General features: G+C 43.6%; 1 pseudogene; it reads right to left on the reverse strand.

The window, feature by feature from the left end:
* Positions 1-3453: 3453 nt before the first annotated feature.
* Positions 3454-22009, reverse strand: part of LOC115332165 — a 128028-nt pseudogene continuing 109472 nt past the window's right edge.

Below are 22009 nucleotides of genomic sequence, written 5' to 3' on the forward strand. Positions count from 1 at the left end.
GTGCCCATTTTTTTACGTTTAGGAATTAGAGAAATGGAATAGGGGTTGTCGGTCATTCCAGGAGTGGGACCAATCTCAATGTTTCCATTCCGATGAGCTCAAAATAATGAAATTGTTGGAAACTCTAATCGCTCGGAATGAAATTGGAGTGGAACGGGGGGTGCCCAGTGAGCAACACTGAATGCGCTAGCGCGAAAGCCGCTCTTTTTCTGAGTCTTTATGCAAATGAGCTTGACATAGTGCTCCTTCAGCAATGAGCCTAGTGCTGTGATACAGCTGGTCCGACAGTTTGTCGTCACGTAACCTGACGACGAACTTGTCGCGAACAAGCCTCACCTCGACCTTGGGACTGTTGTAGCCGAAGAGCTTAACTAGGTTACGTAGTGCCGTAAAAACGTCGTCGACCGACCCGGCTGGTTGTTCTATCCGACGGTGGAAGTGGCGACGTTCGTAGATTGCGGCAGGGTCTACAAAATGCCTGTCCAACTTCACCGCGACGGCCGCGAACCGGGGAAGGGGGGGGGGGGGGGGGGCTTTTTGGAGCGGACTCACAGGGCGGTGACAGCACGGGGGGGGCATGCAGTCCTATGCTGTACAGTCGCTTCCGAATTTGCACCTCGTCACTGGCAGTATTGAGACCGGCTGCGAAGGCGTATTATTGTCACGTTGTCACACCCGGGCCATTCTCCCTGGCTGATGAAGGTGAACAGTGCCGGAGGGAAACGTTCCGACACTCCAACGCGGAGGACTTGCATTTTGGATTCGGAAAATAGTCACCCGTCGAAAAGCCTTTGTTCAGTCTTTCGCGTGCCCTTGTCTAGTCTCTTGGAGTGCCGTAAACTCGGCCCTCGGGTCGTGCCAACTCGGCAACCATTAGATAAATGGTATCGGATCTGCAGCGTTACCTAATTTCCACTACAGGTCCCATCTCGGCTATATGAGGGCGCGCCCAATTCGGGCCGTGGGTCCCGCTTCGGCTAATCGGGGGCAGGGTTAGCGCAGATGTGAGCTTCTCCCGTAAGTCCCACCTCGGTTCTGCGGTGGCCACATGCAATGATGTGAGCTCCACAGCGGCTAAGCGTGGTCGTGCCCGGGCTGGGCTGGCCATGTAAAACACCCGTGGGTCCCACTTTGGTTCTTCGGGGACCAAAGTCAATGATGTGGCTCCACAACGGCTGAGCGTGGGCGTGCCTGAGGTGGGCTGAGTATGTAGAACCTTTGTGGGTTCTACCTCGGTTCTGCAGGGTATTAGTTTACAATGATGGGGGCTCCAACGGGCAAAACGTTCTCACGCCCCCCAACTTGAATTACCTGTGAAGCTTGAAAATATCACTTGCCAGTGGTATTGAGAATATTTACTGCGTGTTCTGAGAATTCAACATAGAAGATTGGTTTAATTTGATACTAAATCCCCGAGGACGGTAACTTTAAGCACAAGAAAAAAATGTTTATGCTTGCAAAACTTCATTACCAAATTACTACTCAGCATGTATGTTGAGAAGGCCGTTTTAGATGGCGTGGAATTGTTTACACACAGTATTTTATTTGGGGGGGAATTCCAAACAGGCCCGCCGGAGTGTCGTGGCTGGTTCAAGCTGGCTATGAATCCCTATTACCGTTCCAAAAGGATTTTATATGGAAACGTGAACAGTTTTAATGTTAATGCGTTAGCTTTTTGAACGCTCGTTTTGACGAAAGCACGGCGGCCTCTGTCAGTTTCTCAACGCCGAGAAGAGAGGGAGAAGGAGGGGAAGAGCGTGACGCGTGTGACGCTCCCATTTGTTTGAAGGGTTCACGCCAGCACGCGTCACCCACTCCCTCTCTTCCCGGCGCCGACAAACTCACACACCAAAACACCGCCGGGTTTTCGACAAAACGAGCGTTTTCGTCTTCGTCAAAGAAGCGTGGCACAGCTGGCGCGGAGCCAGAGAGGAGGAGGTGCCGTGGCAAGGTGGATTGCGAGCGTGCTCAGTTGCCGCTCCGCCGTCGCCGGATGTTCTTCGCTCTGGGTTTTCGTAGTAGCGGGGCTTTGGCTGTGATGGGTGTGTGTGCGTAGTTAAAGCAATGAATTCGGTTCCCTCTTCGACGTTTATGAATGTGGTTACTTCCACGAGTGGTGTGGATGTGGCTCTTTCCACGAGTGATATGGATGACCGTATTCAAGGGCGTCGACTTACTTTGACAGCCAGAGTAGAAAAAAAGAATCTATTGGTGGATTCTTAGGGATCGCGTTAGCATGACCTTAGGGAAACACTAACAATTACCCCTGAATGGAGCTAAAAAGAAGGAGGAAAAGTTATAGGAAGCAAAAGGAAAAGACAAAACAGAAAGTGAAGGGGTCAGTTTTTGCGTTTCCCAAAGGGGGACATGTGTGGTGTTTCCCAAGTGTTATGCTAACATATTTCTTAAAACTCCACCAATGTTTTTTACTTTAATTTTTGTTCCATCTTGTACCCTTAATATGCCCAATTGTTTATGGTCTTGCTGAAGTTGTTTTATAAATCTACCAAAAGGGTAATAATATTTTCAGTATTCACACGGGAAAAGTAAATGATGTTGAACTTGGGATGCAGTGCAAGACCCCGCACCATATCACAAAAAGGAATGTTACCCCAATTAAAATTAGGTTTCCGGGGGGAACAGATGCGTGTTGCCCCGTAGGCCCACTGTGAGTCCCAACAGGGGGGCCTATGTGAGCTGCCCACCTGCGCCCCCTTTGGGCTGTCCAAGTAGAATCACAGAGGGTCCCACCAGGGGACCCCAGGTGGGCTGCCCACTAAGTTCCCTGTGGGTCCTTTGAGGTAGCCCAGGTGGGCTGAATAAGTGGGCCCCACTTGGGCCCGACCTCCAAAACCGTCGTGGGGCCTATTCGGCCCCTCTTTTGTAGCCCATTTTGTGCTACTTGAGAATGTTGTATATCGCGCGCGTTGAAGCCCTTGTGTGCGACCCCTCTTCCCCTTCCTTCTTGCTTCCTCTTTCATTCAGGGCCATCTCCCTCTCGTGATAAGACGCAATAAGTTAGCGTGCCCCGCGAGCACGGTCGCTTTTTGTTATGTTTCAGTCATGGAATAAAAATATTCCCTCGCACTTCTCCGGCTACTGTCGTCAATGATCTTCCCCGCACCGGCGAACACAACAGGTGGGGTTGCGGCTCTTGTTACCGGAGGCATAGGAACTATCTACTAAAACCTGTAACTGTGTTAACATAATTAGTTTCGCTTAGATTTTCAGAAACGCCATGCGTACATTCCAATGTTATGAATATAATTATTTTCCGAGATAACCATTTAACGACGACGAACCTTTATTGGGGACATTCTTGAGAGTCAGATGACATATTACTTCAAACTTCTTGACAATAATCAGATAAATTATTTTTAATCTTCTACCAATTAATCAGATAACATATTGCTTTAATCTTCTTCCAATTATGAAGACTGCAACCAAATTATGTTACCACAGTGTGCATCTTTTAGGTGGAATCATCTTCTTCGGCGATTTGCATTTGAATGCGTCCGCGAACTCTTGGTGATTTTGCAGTGGCACGTTCACCCTGAAATTGCAATAGGTTATGAAATATGAAATGATAAGTCCGCGGTCGTTCGCGTTCTCTCGCTTTTTGTTGCACTCAAATTTTGTCCAGGAAACAAAAGCACCGGCAAATGCTTCAAGCCCTTTTCCGCTTATTGGAACGGAAAACCCGAGGCTAGCGGTGCGAAACTGTAGATGATGATCCTATTCTCCGCGGTTTGGCAGAGCCAGCCTTCAGCCTGTTGAACGACTGGCAAGTTTAGCGCACACCCGCGCCTCCCTCGTGCTCTAAGTCCCCCTAAACTTGACTGATTCATCGGTTGTAGACGATGTTCAGCTGGTTTTCAAGTGGAACCATATGTTTATTTTCTTTCCTTAGAAACTTAATAAAAAAACGTTTAATTCACTATTCAACTTGTGAAAATTATTCCCTATTTTGTTTCCGTCTTGCTGTATAACTTATCAGCCTAGCCCGCATTAAGGAACCGTTAGTTTTTTTTAATGTCAATTTGGATTTATCTCAAACAACCTGTTTGTCTTTACTTAACAGTATTTTACTGACTTGAAAATTAATATGCAGGAACGTTTTTTTTTTAAATACCTAAATGTGTGTTACGGAAAATATAAGTATCATCGGTTGCATGGCACGTTTTTAATGCGGAAACGTTAACTGTCCTATGGAGCAAGTCGACGTTATCAGCTTTGAAACCGCAACAATCGACAGCTAAATTCCCCTTCCTCAAAAAGCGAAGTCAAGCCTCGATCTGAAGCCTCCCAGCTTTGAAACCGCGCAAAAAGGCAGCTAATTAACTTCACCTTTCCAAACGTAGCGAAGTGAAGGCGGAACCTGATAGATAGGATGCCATTGGCTGGCGCGAGTCATAGTTTCTAGAAACAAGACTCCCATTGGCCGGCACCCGTCAGTTTCAAGGGGCGCCACTCCATGGTGCTGAGGGCCGGCGCCGCCGCGCGCCGGTAAGAAAGAAGCGGCTGGCTGCGGCGGGGCCTCCAAGAGCCCGCTTGGGCAGACTCCGGAGCGGCTGCACGGTCGATGTCAGCGCGGAGCGGCCACATGCCGAGAGCGCGCACAAGAACGACATTTATGCTTTCACATTCACAACTCACATGACGAGCTTAGGTGTACCTCGAACCTTCTTCCTTCTCGACTTTAGTTCTGGTGTTATGTTCTTCTCGACCAACAGATGTCTTTCTCACTGTCTTCAGTACCTGACTTTGTGTCATTCCTTAAACAAGTCGAGACCCTCGGATAAATTGTCAGAATAAATATACCCGTGTTGTTTTTTCAAGTTGCCTTTTATTTGTGCTGAGTAGCTTTTCGGCCATGACTTATTCCCCTGGTATATACGAAATATGACGATCAATAAACCATGCAGTTAAAATGGAGTAAGTCCTAAATATGCACCGAAAGTCTAACTTTTGTCAAAACCAAAAATGAAACTTGAGTTTTTTTGTTTTTTTTTCAAGGTAAAAAAAACGGTACTACGCCGTCTTTTCTTTCAGTGGTTTTTATATGATATAAATGCACTAAAATACAATATATTTAACCAGAGGTGCACTGCAAGCCCATACTGCCGCGTGGAATGCGATACGAGTAAGTCCATGGGGGCTAAACAATGTTTCATGTCTTTTATTTTTCAGAGTACGCTTATAGGCTGTTTCTCAGTGCCAATCACTTAGTAAATACATTGCTTATTTATTATCGAATATTATTTAAAATGTTTATAGTAGTGATTTACTCGGGTCGATATGTTGCAAAACGTCGTACATTTGTTTGAAGATACTTGCCAATTCTCCTGAAATTCACATTTTCTTATACAGTTTCAATAGAAATTAAAGCGGACAATATTTACCTGTGCATTGGTAAGCTGTGTGGATTTTGTTGAAGGTAATATCTTCGTGCTTCCTTCGTCATTTTGTTGCACATTGTCTGGAAACCATCGAATAGTGTGTATTAACATGTGGTAATGCAATTTCACGAAGACACGAAAAGATTTGTCTGACGATAATATATATAGCACAAAAATACAAATTCACTGCAACGTAGTAAAGTTGATATTTGGGCTAATTGGTTGTCTAACATATCGAGGTATATAGCACAAAAAGTAGAGAGAAGAGTGGGAAAGAAAGGAGCGCCGCTCACAGCTATGTTTACTGACAAGAATGTAAAGAAGAAAAAAAAACCAAATGATTCGCCGCGGACTCGCGCATCCACCACTAGCCCCGTGAATGATAGTGGCGCACTCATCCAAGCTCGTGTGAGCCCTTCATTGGCTGTTGAAGGAATTGCCTTTCCTTGTTTGGCAGAGGTCATGGATTCTACACTGATAGAGTTTCTGTCCTCACAGAGGTTTTGAAAGGCCTCCGGCACCTCGCGGGTCGATTTGTCTTTGGTCCTCCCCAAGATGTTTAACTCGTCAAATAATGGTCAGCACTTCTACTCCCTACAGTGGATTGGAAGGTTTCCGCCCTCTGTAGACTTCAAGGAGTCTGTCATTGAGGCATCGGCCCGTTTGGCCAATGTTTTTCTTGCCACATGAAAATTGTATTTTATATACGTGAGCGGCACTCTTTTCTGTCCCGTTCTTCTTCTCACTACTTTGTGCGCTAAATATTTTAGTATGTTTCACTGCAACATGATAAAAACTTGGAGCACGCTTAAGTTTCGTCTCTGAAAGTGGAACGCAACAGCGTTATCGGGCCCGGTTCGCATCGCCTTCTCATTCGGCGTGCAAGCGTGCCTTGCGTGGCCTAGTCAGTAGCGTGTCTGGCTGGTCGTGGGTTCGACACCCACCTAAACTTCTTTAGTTTTTTCTCAAGGCAACTTATTTACTTAATAAAGTGAGATCATTGGAGAGATGCCGCCACCTTTCATTCGCATTACATGCCATGTTTTAGTCACTTTCATTACATGTGCAAAGGCGCGTGACGTCAAGTTTCGCGTGAGCGTTGTGGGTTGTTCAAAATTCCTGGCACGAGTTCATGTGGCCGGGACGTCAAGAGCCTGTCACCAATCAGGATTTTTGCATTACGCCTCCTACGTCGGCGTTTCTGCAACACGAGCTCTTTATTGACGCTATCGCGTTAAATTCCTAGAAAAAACACAAACATTGGGCGAAAAAGCTTTCCGACTTCTCCCACGTATATTTTTGTATATTTTTAATCGAGTTTTGATTATAAACGGACACGAGCACGAGATTTTTTTAACAAATTGAGTGATTTTCTCTTACTACTGAAATCTAGCAAAACTGTAAAACCTCTCACGAAACAGGTACAGTATGCAGCAATTCTGATTGCATGCTCACTTCTCAGCAATTTCACATCAACTGAAATCTTGCTAAACTATTTTATACTTTATGGAAAAACAGTCAATCATAAAATAACATTAACTAGTCATTTACGTTTTGCGTGAATTTAAAAAAAAGTTTCAAAGTGTCTTCGAGGTGCGTGGATAAAAGAGATTTCATAGGAAGTTTATAAACAAATGAAAAAATTGGCCATTTAACAGAAAATGTATTACAAAACCAAGTACGCGAAGCTTTCATGCTTTAAAAATTGTACGGTATAACTGTCACTTATGTAGTTTCTAATATTCGTTCGTTGCTAGAGTACCGAAAATTGAAACATTGATGAAGCGATTTGTTGACTTAAACTTGAGATATTTACATTAGAAGTTTAATAGGTTGTTTTTATGGTTTTGTCTGCCATGTTACAAAAAAGTGTATGAAGTGCACGTAGCAAATTTAGTAGCTTTGCCTTTCTTGAACCCTCTGTTAAATTATTGCTGGTGTCATACCATAAGGTGTGCACTTGATGCTTCATTTGTTTGTATAGAAGGCTTGTTTTTTCCCTCTCCACCGCTGCAATTACCTAATGCAAGATCGCAGTATTTTCAAATATATAAATAAATCGATAAATAAACACGAATAAATCGCATTCAAAAGGAACATACATTTTAATGCGCTAATGAAAAGCTTCTGGCTGTGATTTAAATGGGGTTAGCCAATGACGACAGGGTTAAAAGATTCGTTTCTTCACATAAGAAAACGAAAAGAAAACGGTAATAAGAAAGGTACCGATAAATGTAGAACTTCAGAAGCAATTTAAGACAACGAAAGATGGAGGTGAAAGTGTTTGTCTTCCATGTCTGTCTTTCGTTATCGTAAATTAGAAACCAACACGTTCAACCATTTACACCAGTAGCAAGTTCTCGCAACAGTACGAAGAACGTTACATGGTAACATTTTTAAGGCTGATATATACGTGACTGAAGAATGTAATAGGATGTAAACGATATGCATGTTTTCGTGCAATATTTCAGCGAGGGCTATGCGTTAGCTGGAGCTTCTAGACAGATCAACATCATCAAGTTATTTTGATTCGCATTCGTATGACACTTTCTAATCTAAAAAAATATATATATATTTTATTTAACGCGATTGAAGCCTCCTGACGTGTGTCGACTACACGATACTGTTAGCGTGAACACGACTTCGGTGCTTTTTGCATTTAATTTGGAAAGTACACTGGCGGGAATCAAAATTTACCACGTAGGTTAGTAGCCCAGCTAAGCACTTTTCATCGGTATTAAGTTCTAATGAGAGTCCTTCAATACTGATAAAAAAAGGAGGAAAATGGCTATGATTTGTTCAAACTAACAGTGCCATGGAGAGTACAGGCTCACTTCTTTAGCATTTTTTGTTACAATTGGCTAAGATTTAAGTTTATCACATAAAACTATTCCGATATAACACAAAAAAAGCATACTCGTAATCATTGTTGCATAAATATTGATGTGCAAATAAGTAAGAGAAACCTGGCAATGAAGAAGTTATGTTTTTAGGTTTCAAAACATGTGAGCAGTGATTCTCCGATGCTTGAATAAACTGTGTGAATGTGCGTGATATACGTGAAAACAAATATGCTCAACACATGCTTAAACTGGATTTATTCTTGCATATTCAATAAGGTCTTTAAACGTCTTCATCTTTTGTTTTATGCCGTCATAAATAAGCTTCCCATTACTGAATATTGAAGGTTCAAAGGCATCTCAAAAGTGAGTTTATATTTGTACATCGTAATAGCAAAACGAGGTATAAAAATTTCTTCCTTTTTTATTTCACAAAGCGCAAATTATAGCAACCCTTCGTCAAAAAGTTTTTTAATGTGTTTGGAATTCATATTTTACACTAATTTCGTTCAATACTGTACAATCGTTCAAGCTTGAATATGCCGTTTTGTATTAATTTGTTTTAAAGCAAGTTTCTAAAATCTATTCGTTTGAAATTAAATATACACAGATTTCATTGTTCGTAAACCTTTTCGGGTTTGCAACGTGAAGGTTTTAGTAAACATTTGGTAAGAACTGTTAGAGACTGTCTCAAAAAATACTTATAAAGGGAACAGAAGTTTCACACATCGGCGAAAAGAGAACGCATTGCGGACTCTCTAGATTACGAGAAAGAATTTCCAGGATCCCTCATGAAAGCATGCGCAATTTTGGTTGGAGAGATATCCCCAAAGTACCCAAGTCTATTAGAGAAGCGCCGGCTTTCACTTTGAAGATACCAGAAGGCGCCTTTATAAAATATCTCTATGATGCCACTTACCGCTGCTCATGATACAAAAAGGTTTGTAATGCTACGGTTTGAGTCAAGTACTACTGTCCAAAGCTCAATTAATTTGAGTACTTCTTAATTATTTTAAATGGTCATTTAGGATAAATACAATAGACCATATGCAAGCCATACAACGCCATCTAGTGAGGCGCCGAAGGATGTGCTCCATCTCATCAGTTGGCTTCGGCGCTGGCGAAGGCCACGGCGCAAAAGCGTAGTTCCAAAGAATTCTTCGCTCGAACAATCACTCGCGCAGAAAAAGTGCTTTCGAAAACCAGGCTCCGCGCCGGTGGCTTTGCCGACACTCAAAGCCAAATTTACAACTGAAGTGTACGGCTGCCATGTTGGTTGCGGCGAGAAACCATCGCCCGGCGGGGTCACCAGCATGTACATGTGCAAGAAGCGCGTAAAACAAGAGTAACGTTCAGCTCGCAGGTAACGGTGAAAATCGTTGACGGCGAGCGCTAGGCCTCGATTGTTACCGACGACACTACGAAATTGACAAACAGCAGAGGAATCTGGACGTAATGAACATGGCAGCGCAGAGTGCTGACAAACGTTCGAACAATTTAGCACATAGTCTATAGAGGAGTGGTATAATTTGGGTGGCGACCTTTCTGTCGTGTAATCTTTTACCGTCCTAGCTTTCTTAAAACAATGTTTGTGGGGTGATTTTGTGTTCGCTCATGTATAACTGGGAGGTCGCCCGGATGATGACTGTATTTGTGGTGGTTGGTTCCAGTGCGGTTATTGATTTTCTTTGTCGTATTTTCTTTAAAACACACTTCCGATGCAACATAAGAAAATTAACACTACTGTAAATAAAGCAAAAAGAAAGTTTGACACCACATACATATACAAAATATTTGACAAACATAAATACAAATAATATTCAGGGTTGAAACAACGGATTCTCTAAAAATATATTGAGTCCGATAAATTTAGTGATTCAGCCTCTTACTCACATTTGCATATGCAAGGAACAACAGTTCCTGGGGAGAACGATTCTCATGTCCTGGGAGTTTAACGTCCGCTCTGGGCGTTGTTTCTAATATTTTGCCGAGAGCCTAAATCAATAAGGAAAATAGAAAATCAATGTGGTATTCAGTCTGAGTAATTTAATTGTGATAAAAGTAAGGCCTTCAGTTACGGGTTTCTAAAAGCCGGAATATCAGAAACATAACAACACGACTGGGGCATGCAGAGCAAGCACAGGCCTCGCGGAAAATGGTTTAGGTGCATCAGGTTATAATTCACTTAAGAAAGTTAACAAAAAGGTATGTCATGTTGTTTTGGTATATACTTTTGCGATGAATGAAGTACTAGTTCATCAAAACTATATTTAGTGTTTTATAGAGCAGGGTACTCATACTGTTTCTAGAAAAACTGCGCGAGGTACCACATTCTTCAACATTTTGAAATGTGTGTGCGGTCCGCTTTCCTGGGCTATATGAAAAAGGGTAAAAATTGCAAGATTCTGCTGCAGCTTGCAGCCAATATATCCTTTTATAAAACTGCAGAAAGGGTGACTTTAATTGTTTAAGCACAAAGCATGGCGAGACACAACTTTTATTTTGAGAAGAATGATTTGAGATTGTTACGATTGATGGTAGTATACCTGATCCGAAATTTAGTTTCATTACATTAATCCCTGTATACATATGAGTGTATACTATTTGTGCCACACCGATGCTGACTATCTTGAGGGTGATATAAGCTCAAGGTGAACCAATCCAGAGTATTTGTGGTCTGTGGTTATAAATTAAGTAAATATGCTTTTGAAGTTTTACGCTTGAATTGCACTCTGATTAACTTCATGACAGGCAGGGTATTAGAGCTGATGGATATAGAGTGTGAAGTGGTGTTTTGTTGTATAGTCCTCGAAGGCTTTCGATTTATTACCTATACAAAAGAAAATATTCAAAGGTACCAAACATGCCGGACCGCTTACTTTCTTCAGTTTCTTTTTCGTTATGATTAGGGTTCCTTGTTTTGGGTAACTACAGACAAGCCCCGAAACCTAAACCCCAAGCTGGTTTTTCTCAATATTGGGGAAAACCGAAAAATCCTGAACTGCACTTTTTTCACGGAGAAAAACGCAAGCTTCGTGGGAAAAAAGATCTACAACTATGATTTTATTTGTGTGTTATCTTGCCCACAGCCATAGTCGACTGTCCGCGAGGATAATTCTTTTTTCGTAGATCAGAATTCTTATCTAATTTTTGTTTAAATTTCTAACGGGACGTCTTTTAGATATTTTGAACGTGAGCATGTTCTCTGGAGGTTGCGGACTCTTTCGCCCATGTCCTGCTTCTTCAACATAAGGCCCGATAAACATCAATTTCCTCTCCGACACGAACAATTGACAGGAAAAACACCGAATTTGTTGAATACAAATAAATCATAAAGACACTGAACCCTAGTTATGACACAAAAAGACGCACATCAACCCAATGCTTAGAAGTACTGATAAAATGATTTCTTTACTTCGTTTTCTGGAGCATAACATCACATTACTTTATGCTACAGTTTAAAGCCCATCTTTCAATTTAGAGCGACATACTGAATGACTTGATTTTTAATGTCAAACTTTTACTATCCTTTTCAACGGTCAGGTGTTGCTTTCCTTGCCAGCATGTGGTAACGTTATACCAATGCTCAAGCTTTGAGGTTTCACACAATCTGGATGACCTTAAACATTTTGAACGGTGTAACGAAGCCCTATTTCTTCCCGGCGTCACAATACAGATAAAATCTAAAATGGCAGAATAGATTAAACACGGCGTCGCACTCTTTATATTTAAAATGCATAACCATTAAAAACACTACAAGTTCGAGCACAGTTTTGTTTTTCGTCTTTGTTTCATCGTGTTTTATCTTTCTTTTTCACTGAAAAGTGCTTATGTTTTTATTTGTCTTTCTCTCTTAAATATCAGTCCTTATTTTTTGTCTTTTTCTCAAACTATTAAACGCCAGTTGTAAGTAGCTCTCTATCCTGTCTCTACTTTCTCCATCTCTTGTCTTTGCGTTAATTTTACCAAGATGTTTAGTAACACAATATATAAAGTCACAATAGCTTCTTGAAATGGGGGAACCCTGCACCATATTAGTTTTAAGAAAAACACTCTACTTCACACATACTGACGCCAAAAATATTCGGATGTTACTTTCCACATCATTGTTTTCCTTTGTTCAGCTCGTTTTTTGTGTAGTCCGAAGGCAGTAAAATGTTTTATTGCAACAAAGTTTTCTCACTGACAATCTTCGAGCAGAGTTCTCGATATCAGAATCTACAGCGCAGAGAACATTTCATATAATTAAAACAGCGCAAAAACACAAGGAATAGTAGAAAAAGGGACAGAGACACAGCGCTGTTTCTGTGTCCCTTCTTCTACTCGTCTTTGTGTTTTTTGCTTTATTTTAATAATGTTTACCATGCACTGCCGACTAGCCCACCTCGAAACATTACTGTAGAATATTCCGTCTTAGAAGCAACCCTAACACAGTAAAAACAGTGCAGAGACAATAGAGAAATGAAGTTATATAAATACCAATAGAATAGCACTGATCGCGCCATTGTCAGCAATATTCTCCACCTCAGTTCTTGTTCCACTGAGCTATACAAGGAAATTAAAAAATACTTTGATCATATATCAAAGTACTGTGTACCTACGTGAAGTGTAGGTACGTAAAACATGTCTACGTTAAAGTGATGAATATTCAAAATACAATAAAACTGGTTCTTAAAAATAGTCACAAAACACATTTTTAAAATTGTGTCTTGATTTAAGTTTGCAACTCACAACATAAACATGAGTGTTAATGGTTGAAAAAAAAAAACCGAGACTGCGGGTAAACGACACAACACTAAAAAGTCTCTAATAACTAGAGACTTTTTAGTGTTGTGTCGTTTACCCACAGTCTCGGGGTTTTTTCAACCACGTGCGATGTACACCAGGTCGTTTGCGCCCTTACATTTTGTTCATGACTTAATTTGCTTGGGCTCTGCTGCAAAGGCCCCTCGGCAGGAGGTCAGTTAACTCAAAGAAACAAGCTCCAGTGAAAATACATTACGGTATAGCTCGCAGACCGTGCATGTTTAAAAAAGCCATAGTCTTATGCGGTCTTATCTATATAGTTGCGGGCTGTACAAGGATTTGTTCTTGTCCAGATCGTTAAATTTGACAAGACCTGGCGTATTTTGTGGATGATATATTGTGTTAATTATCATTTTGTTTTTATTTTGCTATCATTTTAGTGCTAATGAAGTAGGCATTTTCCAAGGCGTGCCGTTTACGATTCTCTCTTAAGTGCCCACAATGCACCAGGTCTGGACTACCTAAACTTTAATTGTCTTAAAAAAAATTGCTGTTAAACAATATTCAAACAATGGTCTTTCTCGTCATATTTATCTGTTTGCATATTTTCATGGATATTGTAATTGCGCATGTGCCTTTTGTCCCGTCCCGTGCCTTCTTTCATGTATTTTCCTCAACAACACTCGATATGGGCTGCTGAGGGAAATGCAGCCTTCTCAAAGAAAGATAATGTGATGAAAAGGAACGCTATGCATCTGGCTGTGGTAGGTGACGCCACGGAGTGAAATAGGTTTTCTGTCAAGAGATTAAACGTAATGAACAACATGCAGATTTTTTGCTAGGAGGCAATAACACGTAAAGAAAAGTTACGTACTCGTTCTTCGGCTTCTGCATCATATATATCTGAATATTGGCTCACAAAGCACTGGGCGTTTTTTGTAAATTCCGCTATATCTTGTGGAGTCCACCATTTTGACAGTTTCCCAGTGGCATCGAATTCCCTGCCTGTGAAAAAGTAAAAACTTATATAGTTTTCTTCACTTTTAGGCTGAAATTTATAGGTGGCAATTTAAAATAAATTTTAATGAACTGTACTGTGTTTGTGAAATATTAATATTACTACTTTATTTTCTGGTGGCGTCCAAAACCGGCCACGAAAGCCTACTTATTGGTACACTATAAACAAAATAACCATCGCATTAAAGATGCATCTGTCTTTTGAGGCACAGGTTGAGGCACAGGTTAATCAATGGTAGCCAAAAGAAATTAACAAACGCAATACACACATATAGGAAGACGCTACAGTTAACACAAAGCGCTAAAATCAAAAGAAAACACAATAGTACTAACGCAAATAAAATTTCACACTATAAGACGTATCTGCGTAGATGTCAAGATGAGGAACAGAAAGCTCGTTATAAAGGTGCTGGATCCTAGGCATTGGCGCGGCATAGTATGATGTATTTGGGTAAAATCGCAAAAAGAAATCTACTAGTACAAAACGGTACATGAAAGTTCACAGATAATTAGAGTGAATACAATCAATTCTACCACCGATGACTTTATGTAAAAACGACAAATCACGAATGGTACGCCCTTTACTTAGCTCTCGCAAGTTAAGATATTTAAGTAGAGATTCGTATTTATAATAACGACGATTAAAGTATCTATCGTATGCGGTTCGAACCAGACACTCCTGAACTCTTTGATTTTCGTATACAATAAAATAAAAAAATTAAATAAAAATAACTAGTTAAGCTAAATATCTAGGATAATTCAGCCTCATATGAAACGGAATATGACTTCATTTTAATCTTAAATCTACTAACTATGAGCAGATTATTGGCCTTAAATAGATAAAAGAGGACATCGTGTTCTCTCCGCTCGTCCTGCGCTACTGCGAGTGACCGCCTTGTCGACACCTGGTAATTTATCTGGTCTTCCAGTAAAAAAAGTGTAGAATCTAATAATAGTTTTTTTTTATTTTATTGCACACTGGTGCTATCACTCTTAACAAAGCTATATTTTTAATTAATTGACACAGCTAAAAAAGACAAACATGGTTCCCCTTTCGAAAAATATTAAAACCTCACGTTACCTTTACTGTCAAAGCCATGTGTGAGCTCGTGGCCTCCAAAAAACCCTGAACTTCCCAGGCTGGCAGCACTGCACAGATTAAAGTTTCAATTTGTCCAACAATTCTCTTCAAAATTGTGCGACCTAATCTCGCAAGATTCTTGAAAAACAATACTATACAACCAATTCCAAGACATTACTTAAGCCTGGAACACATACTTTCTATAAACAAGAAATATTAAATAGAGTTGTTAAACAATTCCTTCTGAACTGCTTCTGATGGTTATTATTTGAAATTATTTACCACGTAATTCCTCTTCAGTGACAACAAACGCAGAGAAGACAAAATTGAAAATTTGTATATTGCTGCACTACGGCTTGTTGCGTGATGAACATCGAGTGCTGGTTTTAGGAAAATATGGGTTTTACTGTTTATATAGTGTGCCAGAAGCCACTGGCGTGGTTCAGGGTTGTCGTTCTTTCTTCCTGTTTGACTTCCCATCGCGGGACCCTTTTCTATATCGTTTTTTGTAAGTAGTCGCGCGCCACAAGATCTATGCTGTTGTCGGCGCGGTGTTCGAAAATTCCGGAAAAGAATTTGAGACGTCCGGCCCGAAGCTTAGGCGAAAGGCATCTCTTCTTTTTTATTGTTGTCGCACCGGCTCCCGAGATCCACTGCGCGAGCCAGAGCGAGAGTTTGAACGAGCAACTCGCGCTCACTGTGCTCGGTTCTGTGGCGCGCCCATCGTTTTCATTCAGAGCGCGAAGTATTTCTTTTTGTGTGAGTCATTTATTAAAAGCTGTGACTCTACAGAATCCCCCCCCTAGTGGCGTCGAGCAGAAAGTTTTGTTGAGCTCCACGTAACGATTTTGTTCGGCGGGTGCGGAGGACGGGAGGTGGTGGTGGTGTTTGTCGCACTAGGTGGTGGAACGGGCATAATGACGGGGGCTGTAACAGTAGAGGCCAAGTATGCTGGCTTGACTCTGTCCAGCGTGATGACGTCGTGGCGCCCGTTGATGTCGATGGTGCAGGTCTTGTCCGTTCGCGAAAGTACCTCAAATGGACCATCATACGGTGGCGTGAGAGGTGGTCGTACGGCGTCTCTTCTTACGAATACATGTTTGCATGTATTGAGATCGTCACTAATAAATAGGTGCCGAGAGTTTGAGTGTCTAGATGAGACTGGACGCAGGTAATTGAAAAATGTCTTCATGTCCTGAAGGTATGATGGGATGTCCGTTGGTTCAGAGGGTATGCAGGTTAAAAATTCTCCAGGTAATCGAAGTGTGGTTCCATAAACGAGTTCAGCTGAGGTGCAGTCGATGTCGGCTTTCAAAGTGGCACGAATTCCGAGAAGGACAAGAGGAAGGTGATTAACCCAATGGGTTCGATCTTCTTTTGTCATTAGCGCTGCTTTGGGCTGTCGATGCAGCCTTTCCACCATGCCATTGGCAGCGGGATGATAGGCTGCTGTGTGCACGTGCCTGACACCCAATATCTTCGTGAGGGCTGTGAAGAAGGCGCATTGGAATCGCCGGCCTCGGTCGGTTGTAATGGTCGATGGACAGCCGAAACGCGCGATCCAGATGGAGATGAAGGCGTGAGCGGCTGTTTCCGCTGTGATGTCGGCGAGCGGAACGGCCTCTGGCCGTCGCATGAATCTGTCCACATATGTTAGTATGTATCGAAATCCGTTTGATGATGGTAGGGGTCCCACTATGTCAATGTGTACATGATCGAACCTGGCGTCTGGTGGGCGAAATGCGTCCTTTTTGTGTGTGGCGAAACACTTTAGATCGTTGACATTTGTTGCATGTTTAAGTCCACAGACGGATGTCAGAGTTCATTCGGGGCCAGACGTACCGTGACGTAACGAGACGCTGCGTAGCACGGATACCGGGATGATTTAGGTCATGGATAGTGTGGAAGATGGCTTGCCGAAATTTTTCTGGAATGTAGGGTCGTGGTGTGGAGGTAGATACATCGCAGATAATTTCGCAGGTGGCCAGTGGTAATCTGACGGGCTGTAGTTGAAGGGATGTGGAAGATACCCGTAGATCTTGTAGCTCGCTGTCTTCCTGTTGTGCCAAGGCCAATTCCGTGAAATTGACAACAGGAGATGAGGAGATGGCGTCAATGCGGGAAAGTGCATCTGCTGGCATGTTTTGGGATCCAGCGACATGGCGGAGATCGGTAGTGAATTCCGATATGTAGGCCAGGTGACGAATTTCTCTGGTGGAGTAGGAGTGGTGATTGCCGAGGAATGCGTAGATCAGTGGCGTGTGGTCGGTGAGGACGTGGAAAGCTCGGCCTTCTAAGAAGTACCGGAAGTGGCGGAGGGTCGCGGAGATTGCGAATAGCTCTCGTCCAAACGTGCTGTACCGTGTTTCGGCTGGGTTGAGTTTTTGGGAAAAGACACCCAGTGGGAGCCACTGATGATCGCCGTATTGCTGAAGCACTCCTCCTACAGCGACATCGGACGCGTCGACCATGACACGCGTTGGTGCGTTTGGCATGGGGTGCACAAGGAGTGTGGCCTCAGCCAGGGCATTCTTGACCGCGGTGAAGGCAACCTCCGCATCTGGCGTCCATGGTATTGGCGTCGAAGATTTCTTGGGGCCGCGGTGCAAGTCGGTAAGGGGCTTGATGGTTTGAGCGCAGTGTGGAATGAAGCGCCTGTGAAAGTTGATGAGCCCTAGGAACTCCCGCAGCTTGCGTAGAGATTGCGGTTGTGTGTAGTCACGAATGACTTGCACCTTGGAATGAAGGGGTTCGATGCCCATGGTTGTTATGCGGTGCCCTAGAAAATCTAAGGATGTCACGCCAAAAACGCACTTTGTCACATTAATGGTAAGACCGTAGTCGCGGAGTCGTTCGAAGAGCAAGCGCAGGTGTGTGCTGTGTTCTTCGTGTGACTTGCTCGCCACAAGCAGGTCATCCACGTAAGCAACAACGAAAGGTAACCCAGATAGAACTTCGTGGATGAACCTCTGAAATGTCTCGGCGGAATTTCGCAATCCAAAAGGCATCCGGATGTACTCGAATAGGCCGAAGGAAGTAGTGATGGCCGTCTTCGGGATGTCCTCTGGTTGGATTGGAATGTGATGGTAGGCCTTGACTAAATCAATCTTGCTGTAGATGGACGTTCCAGCAAGATGTTCAGTAAAGTCATGGATATGGGGTAAAGGGTACCGGTCAGGTTGGTTTTGTGAGTTGAGTGCCCGGTAATCCCCACAGGGTCTCCAGTCGCCCAGATCTTTCTTGGGCACCATGTGTAGAGGCGTTGCCCAAGCGCTGTTGGATGGCCGGATGATGCCTAACTCGAGCATATGCTCGAATTCTTGGCGGGCTACCCTGAGGCGTTCGCCAGATAGGCGTCGAGGGCGTGCAAAGGTAGGCGGGCCAGAGGTGATGATGTGGTGCGTCACCCCATGTGGCGGTGGCTTTGCCATGTTGGAGGTCTTGGTAATTTCTGGAATGCGCCGAGGATGTCTGTAAATCCTGAAGCTGGGAGGATGTTTTTGATCCCAAGGGAAGTCTGGTTTGTGGCTACGCCATTTACAACGAGACGAGTCTTGTTGTCAATGAGACATCGGTGGTGCACGCTGACGTCTAGGTCGAAGTGCGACAAGAAGTCTGAACCTAGGAGAGGGTACGTAACGTCGGCGATGGTGAAGATCCACCGAAACATTCTGCGTAGCCCCAAGTCCAAAGTCACAGAGCGCATTCCGTAGGTAGGGATGTTTGAGCCATTTGCTGCAACTAGATGGCGGCCGGGTAATCGTTTTTGAGCTGGCGTTGGCGGAAGGATGGACATTTCCGCTCCGGTGTCAACTAGCAAGCGTATTCCTGAGATTTTCTCGGTGATGAAAGAGAGACGGCTTGCTGTTGGGCCAACGTCACTCGCCGCCTCTAGTGACTGGCCGGGGCGTTTCCCTGCCAATTGCATGGTTGTTGGAACTTCAAAGCTCGGTTACCAAATTTCTGGTAGTACCAGCAGGAATCCCTAGCGCGTTGTTGCGAAGAATCGCGTCGTCGAGGAGAACTGCGGCGTCGAGACGGACTACGACGTGGCGGACGATGTGGGTGTCTACGCGTTGTGCTGAGTTTTTCGATGGCGGTTGTCAGAGCGTCGACGCGGGCCTCAAGGGCTCGGATGGAGCAGCTCTGGTGGTCGTGGTCCGTGACGCTTGAAATGGTTGGCGCAGCATATTCGGCAACGCGGTCCGCCATGTCGGCGAGGCGATCTAGTGGTAGGTCCGTAGCTAGTGCAAGGGTCATGCGGGCCCCTTGAGGCAAGCGTTGAAGGAACAGTTCCCGTAGAATTGGGAGGTTCTGATCGGGAGCTTGCTCACCTAGAAGTTTGCGCATGCGGTGAAGCAACTGGGAGGGTCGCCGGTCGCCTAGCTCTTCGGTGGTAAGGAGCTGTTGTATCCGCGATGCCTTGGATGCTGTCTTCCTGGCGAGGATGGTTTCCTTGATGTGGTCATAGGCGTTCTCCGGAGGTGGGAGCGCCAGGACATCATCCAGCTCATCGGCCACTTCGGGGGGTAGGGCAGAAACCACATGATAGTAGCGGGATTCCTGTGTCGTTATGCGGCGCAAGTGGAACTGGGCTTCCACTTGCGAAAACCAGGCCCGAGGATTCTTCGCCCAAAAAGCTGGAAGGCGGAGCTGGGTGGCGGAAAAGGTTCCATCGCCGTTGGATGAGCTGCCTGTGTTCCGGTCCATGTTGGTCGGACGTCCGGGTCACCAATTTGTCGGCGGTGTTCGAAAATGCCGGAAAAGAATTTGAGACGTCCGGCCCGGAGCTTAGGCGAAAGGCATCTCTTCTTCTTTTTTATTGTTGTCGCACCGGCTCCCGAGATCCACTGCGCGAGCCAGAGCGAGAGTCTGAACGAGCAACTCTCGCTCGCTGTGCTCGGTTCTGTGGCGCGCCCATTGTTTTCATTCAGAGCGCGAAGTATTTCTTTTTTGTGTGAGTCAGGTATTAAAAGCTGTGACTCTACACGGTCATCATGGGTTTTTACCTGCTGTGATACATAAAAAACTTTATTATGGGAACTGAAATCTTCAAGACGGCTTCCAATTTGGCTTAAAAGCCTAGTATGAATGCATAGCAGCCTATAGAAAGTAGTGCGTTTCGCCTCTGAACAATTATTGCTTCAACCGCGGATATTAAGTGCAGGTGAGCCACATTAAAAATAAACCAACGACCTTATAAATAACGCAAATCCTTGTCACAGAATGTCGCAAGTATTACATGTTTCAAATTTTTAAGGACTTGTTTTTATGTCAATTTGTATGGAAGCAGAATAACTGCATGACTAAACCAGCAAATATTTTGGTAGCTTATACATGCTTTTGTTTGAACATGCACGTTAATAAATATGATGTTCACTATTTACTCTATGTTTTTTTTTACAAGTTTAAGCTCTAATATCTTACTCGACAAGATGTTCTCGATATCAGTGTAAACTGATGTAACTCAAAAAGTGGTGAAGAATTATTAAAACAAAATACGCTTAATCAAACGTTTTAAAGTTCTTTGAAGAGTGATGTCAGCTCTCTTGATATTATATAAAGACCATACCATTATTTTAAGCAAAAGAAGTCCTTGGTTCCTCGGAAAGTAACGCCCCCCTTATTTTTTTCGTCTAAAATGATATCGGTAACCTAAACGTTTTCAGGTTGACATATTGATGTTTTTGTTTTTCAAAGAAGTTAGCAATTCAAGAGTCGTTGCGCAGAGGATTTGGGATATGCTGCAAACAACGAGCTGCGAAAAAGTTCTCTGTGCCAAAAAATGGTCTACTGTTTTGCATGCTGTGTTTGGTAGTTGTCTGGTCAATCTACACACGGTTAGACGCAGGGTAAGAAAATTTAAGCACTAAACTGATCCCCCCCCCCAAAAAAAAAAAAGAGAAAAACATTTCTAAAGACCTATGTAAATAAGGAATGTAATTCGTTCACACTTATCTCGAAGGAAAAAATCTTGCGAATTATTTATGAAAAATAGCCAACGTATAGGCATGCTGGTGCATTTGGGTCATGATGTCTAAACCATGAAACTGGGATTGAAACTTCAAGATGATTCAGGAGCGACAGAAACAAAATGAAAAAAGCGTTAAAATTTATATTTTCGACGCTAGAAGCAATTTAGGCGGAGTTCACCGCCCACTCTAGGTCCCGACCCAAGGAGGTTATGATGGGTAGGATGAGCCGTCCGTATTCTCCATATTTAGAGCGAAGTGTGAGGGAAGTAGGCGGGGCCACGAAATGTCCCCTCAGTCTCTCGGATTTTTCCTGTAACTTTTTTCTTCTACTAAGTCCCCCATCTTAAACCGCAGTTTGGAGTGCTCACATAATGATTAGGAAACTAATTTAACGGACGCCGCCATCTAAATAGGGGGAAAACAACCGCGTTGCCATGGTATTGAATTTGCATAGTGGTTGCTTGCCTCATATTTACATGGCAGCGTCCACTGAGGTTTGGAGCCTAACAGTTTCCTGTCCAGTAGGAAGCCGGCGTATGGCGGAGGCTTTCAACACGGCGTCGGGAGCGTTCTCTAGAGCGAGTCGTCATAGCTCGCGCGGCTTCGGAAAACGAGCATTTTCAGACGTACGCAGGAACCCTGAGAATGGCACCAAGTTGAGAAAGATCGTACAAGCCCTCGGGTGTTATTTTCCCTCCGTCGTGATGAGAATGCGCGTGCTCATCGAAACTTCTTTTGGTGCGCCGATCGTATTTAAAGCCAGCCGAGACAGCGGGTAGATGAAGCAGACCGGAAGCGCAGAAGAGACGTAGCCCGAAGGCCGGTTCACACACATACGTGAGAACGACCGAGTGCGACTGCAACGGCTTGCGACGCTAATCCTTTTACAGGTTGCTACGGCAACGGGGTGATTATAAGCGGCTGAAAACCTTGCTGCCATATCAACTCGTA

This window comes from Ixodes scapularis, unplaced genomic scaffold, assembly GCF_016920785.2.
Source record: "Ixodes scapularis isolate PalLabHiFi unplaced genomic scaffold, ASM1692078v2 PGA_scaffold13__105_contigs__length_92229423, whole genome shotgun sequence".
NCBI lineage: Eukaryota > Metazoa > Arthropoda > Arachnida > Ixodida > Ixodidae > Ixodes > Ixodes scapularis.